The sequence below is a fragment of the Bidens hawaiensis genome, unplaced genomic scaffold (genome assembly GCF_021521415.1).
Source record: "Bidens hawaiensis isolate Kalapana, Puna unplaced genomic scaffold, B.hawaiensis_p1.1 tig00026175_1, whole genome shotgun sequence".
Lineage (NCBI taxonomy): Eukaryota > Viridiplantae > Streptophyta > Magnoliopsida > Asterales > Asteraceae > Bidens > Bidens hawaiensis.
The window spans coordinates 235,911-255,009 of record NW_027494203.1 but is presented as its reverse complement, the minus strand read 5'-3'; the positions used below and the strand labels follow the sequence as shown (position 1 = coordinate 255,009).

Genomic DNA, 19,099 nt, shown 5'->3' with positions numbered 1-19,099 from the left:
ACGAAAACATATAACCTACACATGAAAATTTTATCTTACACAAATACAATTTATTCATACATTAATTTCTTTTTATTCAAAACCAATTTCTTCAAACTCAACATATCAAATATCCATCAACACATAGTTACATTGTGATGACTAATACAAAAAACTACCTTACACATGTTTTCATTAAATGTCAATAAAAAATATACAACCTACACTTGTTATAAGAATAAAACAACATATAACCTACGCATGTGTAGGATATGCGTATCTTTGTGTAGTTTATATAATTGTTGATGTCGAATTACATATGTAAGTTGTATGCTTTTTGTATGTTGTACGTTTTTATCGCTTAAAACAAGTGTAGGTTATATAACTTTGTGTAGGTTGTATATTTATTGTTTACATTTAATGGACACATATGCATGATATTTTTTATTATTATTTATGACAATAATTTTTATAGGCATACCAATTGAATATATATATATATATATATATATATATATATATTATGTTTTGATATTTACTTTTAAAAAACATGCTAATAAATTGAGTGGAAATTATTTTTTTAATATAAAGAATAGTATGATATGAATAAATTGTATTTATGTTGAATAAAATGAAGAATGTTTAAATAAAAAATAAAATTAATGTAGTGTTTTTATCTTTTTAATTATTATCGCTAAATTAGTTACATATATTAATTAAAGAGATATTTATTATGGTTATATTAGTTGTATAAATTGGAGAGAGAGAATGCATTTATTGTTGCATTTACATCTTTTTTATTTATTTTTAAATATTTAAAACCTAAAATAAAACTAGTGGCTCATATTCATTTCTCACATTTCTTGCAATAATTTGATTTCTTTCTTGAACTTAAACCTATATATATATATACATACATATATATAAACATGCTTTCCACCCCAAATGTTCGTAAAGCAGTTTAAAAAGAGGGATCATGAAACTCACCTTATCGTATTATAGTATCACTAACACGTTGAGGTAAATAGTATGCCTCGATTTTAGCTTGAATCCTATAATCGGTAATGTACTGTTAACACTAGTACAGTCTTTGAACTGAATCGGGTTGTATATCTAGTCTAGGTGTGGCTATTACGCCCCTAACATATCAGTAGTGTTAGATTGTGACGTTGTATAGTGTCGAATATTCAAAATCGGGTTTGGCTCAGTTTCACTGGTTTACGTGCATGTCCAAGTTTTTGGTCGTTTATGCGTTTCAAAAATAGGTAAGATCACACAAATTTGAGTAAACGTACTATTTGATAAAATGATTAAACAAGTGTAAAACTCATCAAAATTTGATCTTACTGTTTTGGCTGGAGTTAGAGAGTAGCAGGTGTGTTTTGAGTTGGGTTGTAGATATTTTGTAAAATGATCAAGTAATGAAGCATATATGTTGAGAAAGGTTAAGGGGTGGGACCATTGGGCCCCTCATTTTACCTATTATCGTCTCGTTTTGCGTGCCAAAATCGAAACCCCAAGTTCGAATTTAGTTCGGGTTCGATTTTTAATGAGAAAATTAGTTCGGGTTTGATAAACAGCGCAAAAACGAGTGTTCTTCAGCTAATATTTGTAAATTAAGAAAAAACGTACTGACTCATTGTAAAAATCTAAATATATTCACGAGTTTCTTAAAACATCTGAAATAAATGTTTTATAAGTCTTTTTTGGCTTGACGGATGATACAATGCTTGTTTTGGTACTTGCGTTTGGGTTTAAGATCATGGCGTATTGTTAAACGTAAATTTTTTTCATTTCAGTTTTGCACATACTAGGGCTATAATATCAATATGTTAGTTGTTATAATACATATATCACTTGTAAAACCCCTCACCAACAGAATCAGGGACCACCCTAGGAGAAAACCATTGAAAAACCCCTCACCGACTGAGCTAACTCATGGCTTAAAACACTAATTAGTTATCAAGTTTAAAGAGTTATATTGATTAAATTAGTTTTTAACGGTTATTTGAATCAATGACGGGACACTGACTCATCCAATCATCTTTATTCAACGAGTATGAAATCATGACGTGCAAAACTGGTACGTCCCCAAATGAAATTCCGTACATCAGTCCGCATCCTGGAGACCACACCTAAAAAAGAATACCTTAAGTGAGAAAACATGATGACCCAATCTAGAAACCCTGTTATTTTATTTTATTCATTTGTCATATGTAAAACTTTAATCTAAAATCTCCTTTTTTTAAATTTTTTTTATGAATTAAAAGATGATAAAAAATAGTATTATGATTAAAGAAATGCAAACACATGAATATTTTGCTTTGAATTTTTTTATTTTTTTTTTATAATAATTTTTGGTTTTCATTGTCAATATAAACATAGATATTATATCAATATAGCAGGTAGGCGGGCAACAAGCTGCGCCGCCACCCCTTTTCTGAATTGCAAACCCTAACCTGCTAAAGACATACCCCTGCCCCTTTGGAGTCGACACATTGCTATGCACAACCTGTTGGACCCTGGTTAGGAAACGGATAGCTTCCGGTGCCAAGGAGCCAAATGTATCAAAAGCCAGAGGGACAAAAACATGTTGGTTCTCTACGCAGGATTTAGCATGTTTCTCCACCTTCTTCGTTTCAGCCATTTTCATTGCTTGCCCAGCTACAAACCCATTATCCCTCAAACCAGCTAAGGGAGATACCCCTGTGAGGTCAACACAAGCGTGTTTTCCCCCGGCCCAACCAAAGACGAGCAAATCTGCCGGTCGTAGAGTGGATCTCCCTTCCGTGGGGTCTGTAAGTAAGTTTACGGGGGCTTCCTTTTTAGCTGATATCCCAGCTCGCCTTAAGATGTCCCAAAGAACGTCCCGCACCCAATCATGTCGGTATTTGAACCCAGGCATCTCCTTATAATGAACCGCATGCTCTCCGAATTTATCTAGGCAAGCCTTACGGCAAATCGGACATGTTTCGTCTTCTGGTACATTGGGACCATCAAACGGTACTTAAGAATGGCCCTATACTCGACCGCAGACATGCTTTGGCCCAAGCCATCAATCGGGATAACGGTCGGAAAATCTTGGGCATGAGGACCTTGTAAGCATTCAATAACCGCCTTCTGTCGGGGGGACAATCCAAAAACTTCTCACAGGCTCTGAGCGATTTTGCCAAAAAGGGCATTTGCCAAAGTTTTTTGAGGCTTTGGTGGGGCGGTGTCCATATTAGAGAAACCGCCAATATCAAAGTCTGGGAGAGCGCCATTTAGGCATTCCAGGGCCTGCACGTAGTCTGAGTCCAGGTCGACAACTCCGCTATTCCTTAAGATGTGATTCTGTAGCTTCCAAGACTGAGCCCTCGACGCTACAAAAGCGTAAACCCCAACATCATGAGCCGAAAGAAGGCCTAAACTCCCTAAGCGCATTGGTAAAGATGCAAGTCGCCACTGAAGATCAACAAAGAATGGGCCTCCACATACAACTATGTCTTCGATGGCTTCTCGTAGCCCCTTATCAAAACAGGATACCGCATCATCCATCATATGGGGGTGGCATGTTCGTAACCCAAAAAGCAACTTAGCAACCCCCATGCAAGACCTAAGCAGGAGGAGTTCGCTCTGGGGATTCCTAAGGCAAGGTAAGAGTTTCATAAGATCAACCGCACGAGATGCTCTCCGCCTCGCCAACTCCTTAATAAAGTAGGGATCTCGACTAACAGCCCCTCCAAGAAGCTTTACCCCTCTCTCAGGTCTACCAATCCCACTAGGGAAGAGTCCATCTTTGACTTTCACCCCATTACACGCTGGCCAAAAAACCTCGGTTTTCTTAATATTAAGTTGCAGCCCCAATGATGGCCCTTCCGAGTTGATAATGTCTAGGGCTTTGAAATGGAATTCACAAAATGTAAAAATATATTTACAAATTTAATTTACTTGTTCTACTATTTAAGTAACCTCTTGTTGAAGGGAATATATAGATTATTTGAATGGCGTGCAGACACGACATGTTACCACCAAGAGCCACGTTAGGAAAATGATCAACGGTCGGCAGTTGTTGTTTCATTTTCAATATCTGTGCCCCCTCACCTTACATCAAAGACACTCCTCCAAATTTAGTATTCCTTTAACTTTCCTTCTTAACTCGGATACTTTAATCTCTTTGTCTACAATTATGAGGACCCTGTGTCCAAATTTGGAAGACGAAAATGGTCTAGAAACGGTGCTTGAAGTCCCCATACTGGAGGAAAGCTTCAACACCTCCAACACCACCACCTGGCGAACCATGAAAGCATTTGCCACACCGCATTCCGTGGAGTACAGTGGCCGGAATGCTAAGCTTCAGCTCTTGCTTGGGGTTGTTGGAGCACCCCTCATTCCTCCTCTCATCCACCACAACACCACCAACCCAAAAATTAATGATAATGACCACCCTATGGTAAGTCATTTCTATAACTAATCATTAATGTATTATTACTTATGTTTTTCCTTTTGTGTAGAATTGTGAATCGCAAACACTAAAATACTAAGTAGTAAATAAACCTGTAAATGAGAGTGCCAAGAGGTCGTGGAAATCTTAGAGCAGGGTGTGTTCGTCGCTAAAATAAATTTAAGATTAAACATTGGTTAAATATTTGTATATTTCACTAGTTCTTAATTGTGCTGTTAATTTATAGGAGGCATCAATTGCAAAATACATTGTGCAGCAATACATCGCGGCGGCCGGAGGAGAACTGGCTTTAAATTCGGTCAACAACATGTGTGCGGTTGGGATAGTGAAGATGGTGGCTTCCTGAGTTTATAGCCGGGGAAGGAGTAAGCATGAACTGTAACGGTTTGAGTGTGGGTGGTGGCGTGATGAAGATCAAGAGTGTGAGAAACAGTGGGGGTGAAATGGGTGGTTTTGTGTTGTGGCGGAAGAGGCCGGACCTTTGGTCGTTAGAACTGGTGGTTTCAGGTTCCAAGATCAGCGCCGGCAGCGACGGAAAGGTGGTGTGGAGGCAGAGTACTTGGCATCAATCCCGCGCGTCTCGTGGACCGCCTAGACCCCTACGTCGTTCACTACAGGTAATATTTGGGTTTTTTTGGGAAATTAATATTACTCACCCCATCTCATTAAAAGTGTTATGGTTTAAAAAACACAAAGTTCAAGATAAATTGAATAATTATTTTTTTTGTTTAACAAATGATAATAATACCCTTAAAAATTGGTCAATCAATATTGTTTATTAATGTTAGTTGTCTGTGTTTAAGGGTAAAATTAGAAATTGGCTAGTAAATTTTGAAATGGACATTTGTAATAAGAAATATGAACACTTTTGATTGGACGGAAGGAGTAATTTTTATTTTTACTTTATATATATATATGTGTGTGTGTGTGTGTATGTGTGTGTATATATATAAGGAGAGGATCAAAAGAAAACTTATCATTAGAGAGAAAACTAAAAAACTCTTAAAGAATTATTTTTAGTTAAAAAAATTAATTTTTCGTTTCTTCCATTCTTCTTATATTTTGTTACTATTCGTTAAAAAAAAGATGTTATAATGCACATGCGTATTACTGTGCAATACTTTGTATTATACATATGTAATAATGTGTACTAGGATAGTACCCGTGTTACACACGAGTTGAAAATAGATAAATAACAAAATCTATATAGACAACCATAAAATTTTATAAATAGACAATAATATATTAACGGTAGAATGGCCTAACCAAAATATTAGATAGTCAAATTGTCTACATAAAAAGTTAATAGTTACACAAGCTTGAGTGTATTAGCAAAGTCATGAAAACATTAGAGATTAACTGTATTATCCCAGCATGATCTTCAAAATTTTCGTCCAAAAACAAAAGCATTTTGCTTTACAACATGAAAAACAAAACAAACCATGGAACATGATTAAGTATTAAACTAAAATGTTAACGTATGTCATAATGAGTCACTGCAAAAAATATTGGTTTCTAGGACTGAAAAATTAGTCTCTAATATTCCTCAATGAGTACCTAATGGTTATTAGAGACTGATTTGTCAGTCCCTAACCAGTGAAAGATGCCTAGTCCTAAATAATAGTTTTGGTGACTAAAATTCAGTTTCCGTTATATGGTGTCAACAACGACTAACAGCCAGTCTGTGATACATCAAAAGTCAGTCTTCAATTTATTTCTTGGTACCATGTCATTTCAGTCCCCAAAACATTTATTTAGTGCGTAGATTAAAAATAAACTTCACCTGAAACATATTTAGAATAGATAATTTAGCACTTTCACCTTAAAAGGTAACATCATCCACAATGAAAAAAGTTATATGCAATTTCTTATAACACGAACTAGTTTACAAGAGCTAAAATATGCAATCTGATACACCATAAAAAAAAAGCACAAACAATCACAAATAATCAATTATAAACATTCAACTTACATCATGGTTTCACACTCACTTGAAACTTACAAAATACTTCACTGAACATAGACGAGCTATATGAGACCATGTGTAGTCATAAAGTTTTACATCCAGGAGTTATACGTCACGTGGCGCCCAGTCAGAGTTATGGTTTTGTACAAAACAGGTTGTAGTCATAACTCTCCACATCCAGGGGTTATGCGCCACGTGGCGCCCAGTCACTTTTACAGTTTTTGTTTTTTTTTTAATTTTTAATAAGAATAATCAAATAACAATAATATTTTATTAAATAAATATTACAAGAAAATAAAAAAAACTATTCGTCGTTGTTGTCGTCGTCGTCGTCTTCGCCCTCTTCTTGGTCTTCGCCCTCTTCGTCGTCGTCCTCGTCGTCGTTTTCATCGTCTTCGCCATCGTCGTCGTTGTCTTCATCATCGTCTTCATTGTTACCCGTAACGGAACTCATATACTGTGTCGCGAGCATAATCGCACTCGTAACCGCCTGTTCCTCCTCCACGTCCTCGGCTTGTTGGTCGGGCCCGAAAAACTGTTTATATATAGATGGAGGATCCATATATAGTGAATTTTGTGTAAATTTGATGAGTTTTGATTGGGAATTAGTTGGTTTAATATATAAAGAAATAATTTTTTTTTTATTCTCAACGGTTAACGGTAATATTTTTTTGATTTGTGTGCCATTTGCGCGTTTTGTATACAACACACCAAAAAAACAACATCACATAACGCAGGGGTGGCGGTGTACCCCCGCGTTTTCAACCCATAACGCAAACATAATGTTTGCAGTACACATGGTCTGACTGTGAAAGCTATGGCGAGACTTATCAATGGCCAAAAATTAATTGCAAATTCAATTTGAATTGAGATATCTAGGAAAATAATGTTCGACATTCTTAAAAAGCCACTTTGTATTCTATATCAAACAGTACTAATGAAATATCATAAACCAAATAACAATTCAACAACAATAGCTAGTTATCCCTTTATCATACAAATCAACATGAGTATACGGTGTTTGGAGACCCTAACACTAAGCCAATCTAGTGCTTCTATATCGCAGATTACAAGACGAAACTCAAATTCAAGTTAACCACGGATTACTTACTTACCATTGATTCGGCGTTAAGAAACCTAATCATCGAACCATTGCTTGCGATTTTAAGTTGCAACTCAGACCTAAACAAATTTCGGACCCCTTGCATGTGACACTCTCGCTAATTTTTCAATTAGGTGTGAGAGATCTTTTAACATCTCGCGAATTGATTTCCACCAATACTAGATTTTGCAAAGGTCGATTTCGGGCGGAAGTCGATCGATTTCGTGTAGAAAACATGAGAGAAATGGGAAAATTTTGTAAGGATCACTCATGTGTAATGGCATATGACATTAAGACCCGTGTAGAACACGAGTTAGAATAAATAAATTTGTTTACATAATAACACAATGTAAATATGTTCAAATGATATAAAGATATAATATATGGTAGAATAAATTACGTATTACAGAAATAAAAAGTTGAAAATTCATAAATCTCTAAATATTTTTTTGTATACAATATTTGTAATTTTAACCTACATATCAAAATAGTAGTTTCGTTTTGTTTTTTATTTCAACTTTAGATAATGAAACACATCACTTATCATGCGTTATAACATGTTGTCTCAAAAACAAATCAAACCATCTATAGTGATTGACTTTAGCTTTTTATTAATCATCATTGCAAAACAAACATAAAGTTAAAATTTCTTTATTTGAAATTAATATTTTTATCTAAATAAACGTGAAAATTTGTTACTTATAAAAGCTTGATATTAATAACTAATACAACATATTTGAAAAAATTACAATTTTTGTCCTTTTAAATTATCAAAATTATGGAATGGGTCCTTTCTGAAAATGAGTTTCACTCTTTATCCTTTATATGCATTTTCGTCTCGCTTTTAGTCCTTTACACTAACGCTCATCCACCTTCTCAGTTAAATCTCCTCATGTGCCATGCACCTGAGGGCATGTTGGTCATTCTCACAAGTTTATTATATATTAATGGCTTTGAATAGCCTCAAGGTTCTTAATTTTACGGTTTAATCAGGTATGGAGAAGATGAGATTCTAGTGGTTGAGTTTGATGGCTGTTAGGGTTTGGGGAAAAAGAGGGAGAGTAGAAAGTAAAGAGAGATCTGGTGTGTGTGTGTGTGTGTGTGTGACACATGGATCTGCTAGGGTTTTGGGAAAAAAATGTTTTTGTTTAATATTTTTGCAAATAAATAGGTAAGTTGACCAAAATACCCACATGTGCATGGCACATGAGGAGATTTAACTGAGAAGGTGGATAACCGTTAGTGTAAAGGACTAAAAGCGAGACAAAATGCATATAAAGGATAAAGAGTGAAACTCATTTTTAGAAAGGACCCATTCCATAATTTTGATAATTCAAAAGGACAAAAATTGTAATTTTTTCCAACATATTTATATAAAACTAAATAATATATCTATGTTTGTATTAAAATTTTAAGTTAAAAAATAATTATTAAAAAGAGAAAACAATTGATTAAGAAGGGAAACAAATTTAAATATAAAACTATTAATAAAAAGAGAAATGTATTTAATGAGAGAGAGAAGTGGGAAAATTTTGTAAGAAACTATCTTATGTTATGTCATGAGACATTAAAAACCTTTATTATTATAGGAATATTGGATTTTAATAATCTCTATTAAACGGCATTGGCCGATAATAATCCCTATTCGTTTTATCGCCACTGGTGGTCCCAAATTCAAAAAAGTTGGCCCCCAATGGTCCCCCGTTAAAAATGACTTAACGGCGTTATAGTTTTTTTCTGAATTTCAAACCAATTTTTTAGGGCTTTTGATCGTCAAGAGGATACGAGTCGATTGGTGTAAAACTTAGTTTGAAATAGTGCTTCAAATGACGAAACAATGCTTCAATTCGGATGTTTGAAATTACAATTAACCAAAATCAAGTCTTTTGAATCATTGTTTCGAGCTAAGTTTTACACCAATCGACTCTTATCCTCCTAACGATCAAAATCCTTAAAACATTGGTTTGAAATTCAGAAAAAACTATAACGTCGTTAAGTCATTTTTAACGGGGGACCATTGGGGGCAATGTTTTTGAATTTGGGACCGCCAGTGACGATAAAACGAATGGGGACTATTATCGGCCAATACCATTTAATGGGGATTATTAAAATCCGATATTCCTTTATTATATAGTATAGATATAGAATATAAATTGGATGTGGCTCAATGGTAGAGCACTCACTTTAATAGTGAGGGGTAGGGGGATCAAACCTCACTATCACCAATTTATATGGGAGATATGAGGGATGACCCAGGCTTGCCAGGGTTCGAGTCCTGATCTCACCCGGTTTTACCGGCTCCTCGCTGTCGTGCCATATGGCGGGCGTGGAGGGAGGGTTTTATCCGGTGAATCCCTCAATAGGTGGACCGCTAGGGGCTACGTCCGTCCGGACTAGTGGCCGGCTCGGGCTACCTTTAGCCAATGGGGGCCACGTACGGAGTACCCCGCATTACTTAGTTGGTCGTTCAAAAAAAATAGTATAGATATAAATATAGATATATTAATAAAGAGATATTATTATATGTAATAAAAGAAGAGTTTGGCGACGCTGAACTATAATTGGTCCGTTTGGCGGCACCTGACTCATCACTACAACGTCCGAAACAGACAACCTGCGTGATTTACAGACATTTTTGTTTTAGTTCAAGGACCATAAAGAACGTAACCGAGGCCGACCAAATTAATGTCGACTCACCAGCGTATCTTCGGGACCGACAACGTTCGGGTTTTATCGACCGAATAAACGCCATTTTAGATATTTTATTTTTTTATTTGTTAATTTAACGAACTTTTTTGTTTGGGGGGGGGGGGTTAACGCTTAGGTTTTGCCAACATTGTTTATACTGTACCGTAACAAATGAAACTAAAACTGATCAAATTCGTGTCGACTCACTGCCACAACGCCGGGTACCGACAATGCTAGGGTTTACCAACTTTCAGGTTTTAACTGTCAAATAAACATCGTTTTAAATATTTTATTTGTTTTAACGCTTGTGTCTTAGGATTTAGGTTAATGTGACAAGTATATAAGCATATCTGACCTGTCCCGGCGCAACGCGCCGGGTAATTTACTAGTTATCTATAATTAAGAAGTTTTGTGCTACAATTTTGAATATTTTATTAGTTTTGTTTTGTTATTATACATATCATTTTATGGATAAACACTTATGATGTCTTGGTGAGTTGGTTAATGCTAAGTTTGTTAATACTTAGAAGGAATTTGAGTGGAAGATGCAATCCATTCAAGTTCAATTCTCATACTCGTCTTAATTTGAAAGAATTTTTTTCCAATCTTGATTCTTTAGTTTCTTTTTTTTTAATAATTATTTGTGTTTTTTTGTTTAAATATATTAACATAAATAAGATTATTGGTGTCGTAAGTATTCCATTGGATCATTTTATGTTTTATTTTAGTTCGGTACCGTAACGAATGTGACGGAAATCGAACGAATTCACGTAGGCTCATCGTGTTTTGTTTTGTTTCAGTATCCTAACGAACGTAATAAAAAAGACCAGATGCCAACATTTTTTTTGGTATCGTAATAAACGTGACAGAAACCGACCGAATTCTAGTAAACTCACAACCTCAACGCTCAAGAACAACAACGGTCGGGTTTACCAACGCTCGAGTTTTACCAATCGAAGTCACAAAGTGGTCCACCACAATTTTTATAATTTTTTGTTTTAGTTTGAGTATAGTAAAGCACGTAACTGAACCGATCGAAGTAGCGTCAACTTAGCACCTCAACGCTTGAAGCCGAGAACGCCTGAGTTTTACCACCGTTCAAGTTTTACCGACCTATTCGACGCAACACGCCGAGTAAAACTCTAGTTACTCCTATCATCAAATCACTATTGATTTTTGAGTGGTTTCATTGATTCATATTGCCAACTATTGATCCACTTTATATTCATTTTAACCAACTTTTTAGCCCTTAAACTACGAAAGACAAACATAACAACCCCTTAGCCTATTGTTATATACTTATATTCAACAATACATGAAAGTTAGCGTCCAGTATGGCATATGACATAACATTGTCCTCGTTTTAATGGCGGTGTAAGAAAGGCTCGCTTAAATACACAATTGGAGTAAAGTTAATTGTAAATGCATAAGAATTTATTGTAAAATATAAAATTATTCAATGTTAATTTCTTTAATTGTTACCGTCCGAGCTTTACATAAGGGTTTTGTGTTTTTTGTATGAAGAAACGTTTCTATGTTAATTTTTCTAAAGGTTAACAATCTCGCTTAACGTACATGTTTTGTTTGTTTGCCTTTTTTTTGTTTTTTTATCTATTTATTTTTTTTTGTATAAAGTTTCTATGGACAATGAATTTTTAACGACTTGATGCACTATTTCGTGTTTTTACGAATTGATTCTCTTAACGTAAAGGATTCATTCTTTGTATTCAAAACCAAGTCATGTTTCTACGGCAACAAGTGGGGGTATTCAACTAGACTAAGGTGCTCTAGTTGCCACTGAAATGCAAACTCGCTATTAACATTAAGTGTGTGGATATGCAGCGTTTACGAGCCCGACACGACTCGCGGGTTTGAAATCTAACCACCTAGCTACCCCCCACATAGCTAAAAAGCCCCATAGACCCCACCCTGACCCGAATCTCTCCCGGCTTTCTCAGGTTTGGGTATTCTCAGGTTGGGTTAATCGGGTTTTTTAGTATCCTAGAAAACAAAAAATGGAATAAAAACTACAATGTTAAATTAAAGTTAACTTATTCTTCTTCACTCGTAACATAAATAAAAAAAATACCCAATATAATCGTTGGGTTATGGTTGTTTATAGGCATAAATTAAAAAGGTTCTTAAACAACAAACAATTAATCCTTAAAAGAAAGAGTAGGAACACCCGATCAGGGCCGAATTATGATAAGCTTAGTGACTAAGTCTTCTTGTATTATACCTAAAAATATATTTGGTTTAATACAGATAGTTTATTCGGGTTTATCAGGTTGACCAAAAACCCAAAATTTGAACCCAAGAACTAATCCAAACTACTTCACTTCGCTTCTGGGTCAGTCTTATAATATACCATATATTTATGATAAAAAGGTAATTTGGTCTCCCTCATTGTTGTTTTAAAGCATTACCTACTTACTCTAAAATTTTTATCCACGCTAATTCTCTTAGGGCGCGTTCGCTTCACGGACTTTTTTTAAAGGATTTGGAATTGGAATAGGAATTGGAATTGGAATTGGAATTGGAATGGAATGGAATGCTTGAGAATCCCTATCATGTGTTTGGTTGGTTAATATGTATTGGAATTGGAATCTTCTTCATTCTCGTTTTTTTAAGAACGAGGGCAAAGGCGGAAACGTTTTAGTTTGTTTTACATTTTTCATTTTCGATTTATATTTTGAGTTATGATTTTTTTATTAATTTTTTTGAATTTATTTTGGAGGGGTTTTTATTGTTAATAAGAAAATCCTTAACAATCCTTTCAAATATGTGGGATTTTAAAATCCCATGAAATGTGGGATTTGATGGGATTTAGTTTCCATTCCTATTCTTTCATTTAATGAAACGAACATATCAATTCATGGGATTTAAAATCCCATTCCTTAAAATTCCTTACAAATCATTGAAACGAACAGACCCTTAGAAAGTTACAAATTACTAGATAAAATAAATTGGCTTTTAAGATAAAACACATATTTTAAGAAAAATTTTGTTAAAACATCTTCATGATCAAGTTTTTAACATTCATGGTTTCGTAAGATTCATTTAAATTATTTTTTGCATGCATATAAAAAAAGTATATGTAAGTAAATGGTAATAATTTTATCTACACAAGTGACATGATAATCTACGCATAACTCATGTTCACTTATACAAATTGCTAGTTAATATATATTCATCTACACATAACTCGTGTTCACCAAAACATAACTTATTTTGACATACACAGATTACTGGTTTATTTTATTTGCACCAACACGGAACTAATATTTACCTACTAATAAATCATATTTACCTACACAAACTCGTGTCTGCCAACACATAAAAGATTGATTAAAAAATAATTGAATTTAAAATATAATTTTTTCCTACATTGATAATATTTTACAAGTTTAATTTACTACTATCAATTGTAAGTACAACTTTTGTTTGTGCAGGTTAATATTTTAATGTGTAGCTAAATACAAAATGGACAGGCTATAATATGAAGTTGTATATGTAGGTTAATATTGTGATCTGTGTAGGTTCATATTTGTATAGTGTATGTGGTATTTCAAATGTGCATGTTTAAATTTTATCTTGTGTAGGTTCATATATGTATTGTGTAGGTGCTATTTCGAATTTTGTACGTGTAAATTTTATCGTGTGTAGTTTTATATATATACAGTGTATGTGATATTTCGAATTGTGTACATATAAATTTTATCTTGTGTTAGTATACTTGTATACGGTATTTCGAATTATTTATGTGTAAATTTTATCATGTGTAGGATCAATTGTATTATGTGTAGGTGGTTTTACGAAAGAATTAATCATACATAAAAAAGAAACAAGTTAAAACAAAAATTAGTTTATTAGTTATATTTGTTGAGACAGGTCAATTTTTTTTATGATAGATAAAACTAATTATATTACAAAAATATTTAGATTAAAAACAAAAAGGTGTGTAACTTACACTAAATATTTGTTACTTGCCATACATGAAAAAAAAAACTTTTACTAAAATGAACCTAATCATATTAAAATAAAATACGAATAAAAGAAAAATTATGCTTGGTCGTAATTACTTCTCGCACTTCTCAACCTAAAAACACTTCTGAAATGAATCTAATCATATATATATATAGGTGAGATCAAATGAAAACACCTCTTAAAGAAAAAACTTAAAAATGTTAAAGAATTATTTTTAACTTAAATTTTTTTTTTGTAGTTTCTTTTTTTTCCTGTTATTCTTATATGTTGATTGTTTCAAAAAATAAAAAATAAAATAAAAAATTGTCAGTAATCTTGTCGGCTTAGTGCACATGTGTAATAATGTGCATTGCATATATGCAAGAGTGTTGTATTGTATATAATACAACACTATTGTACATATTTGATACGCGCTATTATATATATATATATATATATATATATATATATATATAAAAGAGTTAAAATAAAAAGACATAGTTTTGTAGCAAGAGTAGGAATAACATAAAATTTAAAGTTAGAAAACTATATAGCCTAAATACTATCTCTTAGGAAACTATTTGTTAGTTTAAAAACTACCAATCTCAACCACTAGATTATAGATCCAAGGGCTTAGATTTATTCTTACTCTTCTTAGGAAACTATCTCTTTTTATTATAACCCACCCCTATATATATATATATATATATATATATATATATAATACAATATAAGACTAATTCACACATCGAATACACATTAGTACGTATGTGTAATACAACATTAATGCACATGTTCACTACTTCGACTTATATATATATATATATATATTTTTTCATATAATACAAAACTACTGCACATATACAATACACAAATATTGAATATACGCAATTAAACACTAATGAACATAAAAATACATAGTAATACACATGTGATACAACAATATCGCACAGTAATACGTATGTGCATTACGTCTTTTTGTTTTTTATTTTTTTTAATTGAAGAGTAATAAAATATAAGAATAATGGAAAAAACAGAAATTTAAAAACATCTTTTTATTTAAAAATAATTTTTTTTATAATTTTTAAGTTTTCTCTCTAATAATGAGTTTTCAGTTGATACTCTTCAGATATATGAGACAACTATGTTATGAGACACATTTATGGTTTCTCCTCCACGACAGCATATTACTAGTCCAATATGTAGTTTGTTTCTTTATTCTTCTCTTTTTATTGTAGAGAGCACTAAGCCTTGCTTGTGATGCGCACATATAATGTATATATGTGTGAACCCTCGAGTGGGCAAAAGTGGAATTCCACTAATTTTGACGTTATTTTAATAATCTCGTGAAAATAACGTTAAAAGTGGCAGAAGGTTAATCAAGCATCATGTGGTGGCGTTGATAGCCGAAAGACAAGGGTACATGCACCAATCGGCCGATGTCCCAATGGTTGAGTGTTATATACCTGATGTCCAAGGCTTGATGTCACACTACTATCGAGCCAGGGGTCTAATCATCGGAAGCAACCTCTCTATTCCTACGGGGTAGAGGTAAGGTTTTCTACACATCTTACCCTCCTCAGACCCTACTATAGCTTTGCTATTGGACCACACCACTGCACGCTTATGCACCACGGTCAACCACCATCCCGTCTCTAATACCACCAAAGCACCACCTACGCGCCATCGATCATGCCTTCCAGGGCAACGTTTTCACCCAAATAAACTACAAAACCATGGTGTGTGAATGATGGTTCTTTCCGGTGTTGGTTGCCGGTTGTAGAACGGGAGCTTGAACAATGGTGCCGATATTTAATGTCGAAAACAGTGGTGGAAAGTGTGGCGAGGAGTAGTGGCGGATCCAGGAAATTTTCACATAGGGGTCAGAAATTTTTTGGGTTGGTACCCAGTTATAAATAAAGAAAATATTCGTTTCCGGTTTGCCCATTCCGGTCGGGTCAAATCGATATATAGTTTTTTTGCCCGATTCAGTCAAAAATATATGTAAAATATAATTCCTACTTGCATTAATGTATATAGAATATACTTTTTCTTGTTGATATACAACCGACCACCTGATCATTTTAAGTTGTTAACTCTAGGCTAGACATGTATACCGATAAATATTTGTTTTAAATATTTTTGTATTGAAGTAAGTTACAAAAAATACATATGATCTAATAAATTAAAAAAAGATGATAATGTGAATTTAAATAAAATGTAAACAATATGGAACCAAAAGAATTTATATAATTTCATATTACACTGAACAGAATAATAAAATAAATAAACAAACTACATTTATACTTATCATTTTCGGTGTTATTTCTTTTTTTACTTTTGCATAAAGAAATGGATTTTGATGTCTAAATTTTTTTAAATAAAACCTCCATGTTATAGCTTCATTAAACACTTTCAACCCCATAGATATTAACCTTTTAACTGGCCCAAAGTAAACTCTACAAAGCTCATATAACTAAAATTCAATTAAGGCATCTACCACATATAGACTTTCACTTTCATCTTCCACATAACACAATTGAACCATTTTTGCACAAGCTGAAGAAAAAATTTCTATTCATGCTATTCATTATTCTACTTTTCATAAATCACCCATCAGATCTCGAAATTCTACAGGGATTAATGTAAAATTTCACATGGGTCGGTCAATATTTTAGCCCTATAATACTACTATTTGTTTTTTGTTCACAGGGGTCGGCCAACTCCTACACGGTATGGGTAGATCCGCCCCTGGCGCCGAGGGGTTGTCTGGTGGTAGAGAGAAAAGTTGGAAATGAACTTCATTTAAAAGTCAATGCAATATATTTGGATTTAAAATCCATTTTATTCGCATTCCAAATAGAGGTACACAAACCGGTTTAAAACTAAAACCGGTTTGGGTTAAAACCGGTTCGGTTTGGTCAACAAAAGTCAAAACCGGGTTATGATTGGTTTCGGTTCGGGTTGAAACCGGTTTCTTACCATGTTACCATTGGTTTCGGTTCGGGTTTTGAACGGTTTTTGCCCGGTTTTGGCCGGTTTTAGTTCGGTTAACCGGTTTGGAAATGGTTTTGAGGGGGAAAATTACAAACCGGTTCCAAACTGACGGTTTCAATCAGTTCCAAACCGGTTTCTACATAATCGGTTTTTAATCGGTTCGGTTAACCGGTTTATTTGGCCACCTCTAATTCCAAATCCATCCATTTTATCGACATTCCAAATCCGAATAATACTGTTTAAATTCTTTTGAATTTCATTTGGTACTGGGCTAATCTTGCTGGTCCATCAATCAGTATGAGCCAAGAGTTTTGAGCAAAATTAAATAAATGAGACATAGGCCACCTGAAAGATGGTAACGTAAATTTTAAACTTGTCGACGTTTTATAATACCCATACGATTAATGGCTTTGAATACTAGTTGTCATAATTTGTGAAATGGGTCAAATAACTAAAAACTAAACATGTTTGCACTTTGACAGGGTCTGGACCCAAAATCGACAGCTAATTTGTTTGCAAATTCGATTTGCACCGGCGAAAAAACCATTAATGGAGAAGATTGCTTTGTGCTAAAGTTTGAAGCAGAGCCTTCATCTCTAAAAAAAAGAAGTAGCAACAACGTGGAGATCGTAAAACACATTATTTGAGGGCACTTTAGTCAAAAAACCGGTCTTTTGCACCACCTTAAAGATTCAAATCTCATTAGAATCAAAGCCCATGGATATGGAAATGTGTTTTGGGAAACAACTATGGAAACACTAATTCAAGATTATCGTACCATTGACGGCATCAACATTGCGCATGGTGGAGAGACAACGGTCTTGTTGTTCCGTTTTGGTGACAATGAGAAGCATTCAAGAACGAAAATGGAAGAGCTTTGGACAATAGAGGAGTTGGATTTTAACATAAAAGGTCTTTCAATGGACTGTTTTTTACCACCTAGTGACATTATTAATGGTTCAGACCATGAAGCCACTGATGCGATTAGTGACACATGAAATTCTCAGCTGGTGACTAAGAGTAGAGGTGTTTATCCGAAGATTAGTCTCCAAAGTTGAGATTGCAATCCTCAGATGTTTAGAGAACGGGCTTGAGACACTACTGTCATAACATGATTGGTCTGTTTTGTACATATAATGCTGTGCGTCACACACACACACACGTTTGTATATATATATATATTTACACGATCTTGAAACTCTATTTGAGCATGTGAGTTGCTCTTGTCTTATATCTTGATATAATGTTTTCTTTTGTAAAGTTGTAACTTAAAAAATAAAAAACAATAGCAGGAAGTTAAAATAAAGTGAAATAAATATGGGATAGATTGATATTATAATACAATTAATTTTAATGATACATATTGGTTAGAGAGATGTTCTCTAAATGTATGCAAGTCTCTCAAAAATGATAGAAAAACTCGGATGTCTCTTTATTCGACGATAGAGTTTACCAAGATGTCAAGTTCCGGTTCCAATACAAGATTATGGTTCACAAGATTCCATATTTTAGTCATTTTATATAATATAGTCCATGCAAATAAGTAACTAATTATATGATACTTCTGACGTACGTAATAAGTATAGGCGAAAACTCAGAAAATTATTATCTGCAAAACTGCAAATGAAAGATAATTTGGCTTTGCCTCTATTTGAATTTGTCACACCCCGATTAGGTAATTGCGGAAGCGTAATACAGGAATGTTTCAAACACCTCTGGTATCAACCATATTGTTATAAAGAAAATTAACGAACTAATTTACATCATGTTACATTGTTTGGTACTAAATCTACAAACTAGATGAAATACACATAACTGGTTCTCCTGGCTGTTTATTCTTTATTAATACTGTCTATCTACACCGTGTCAGTCTCATTCTTAACACGAGGCACATAAGCAATTTATTCCAACTTAGGCTCACCCGAAAAGCATGTTAAAACGGGTCAACTACAAAGAG

At 33.9% G+C, this 19,099-nt stretch overlaps 1 pseudogene across 1 annotated transcript; it reads left to right on the top strand.

Moving 5' to 3' along the window:
• The first annotated feature begins 4,147 nt into the window (after positions 1–4,147).
• LOC143572926 (uncharacterized) lies at positions 4,148–18,140 on the top strand (annotated as a pseudogene). Its single transcript, XR_013142337.1, has 3 exons — positions 4,148–4,411; positions 4,650–5,040; positions 17,625–18,140. The product of XR_013142337.1 is annotated as an uncharacterized LOC143572926 (transcript).
• The last annotated feature ends 959 nt before the right edge of the window (positions 18,141–19,099 follow it).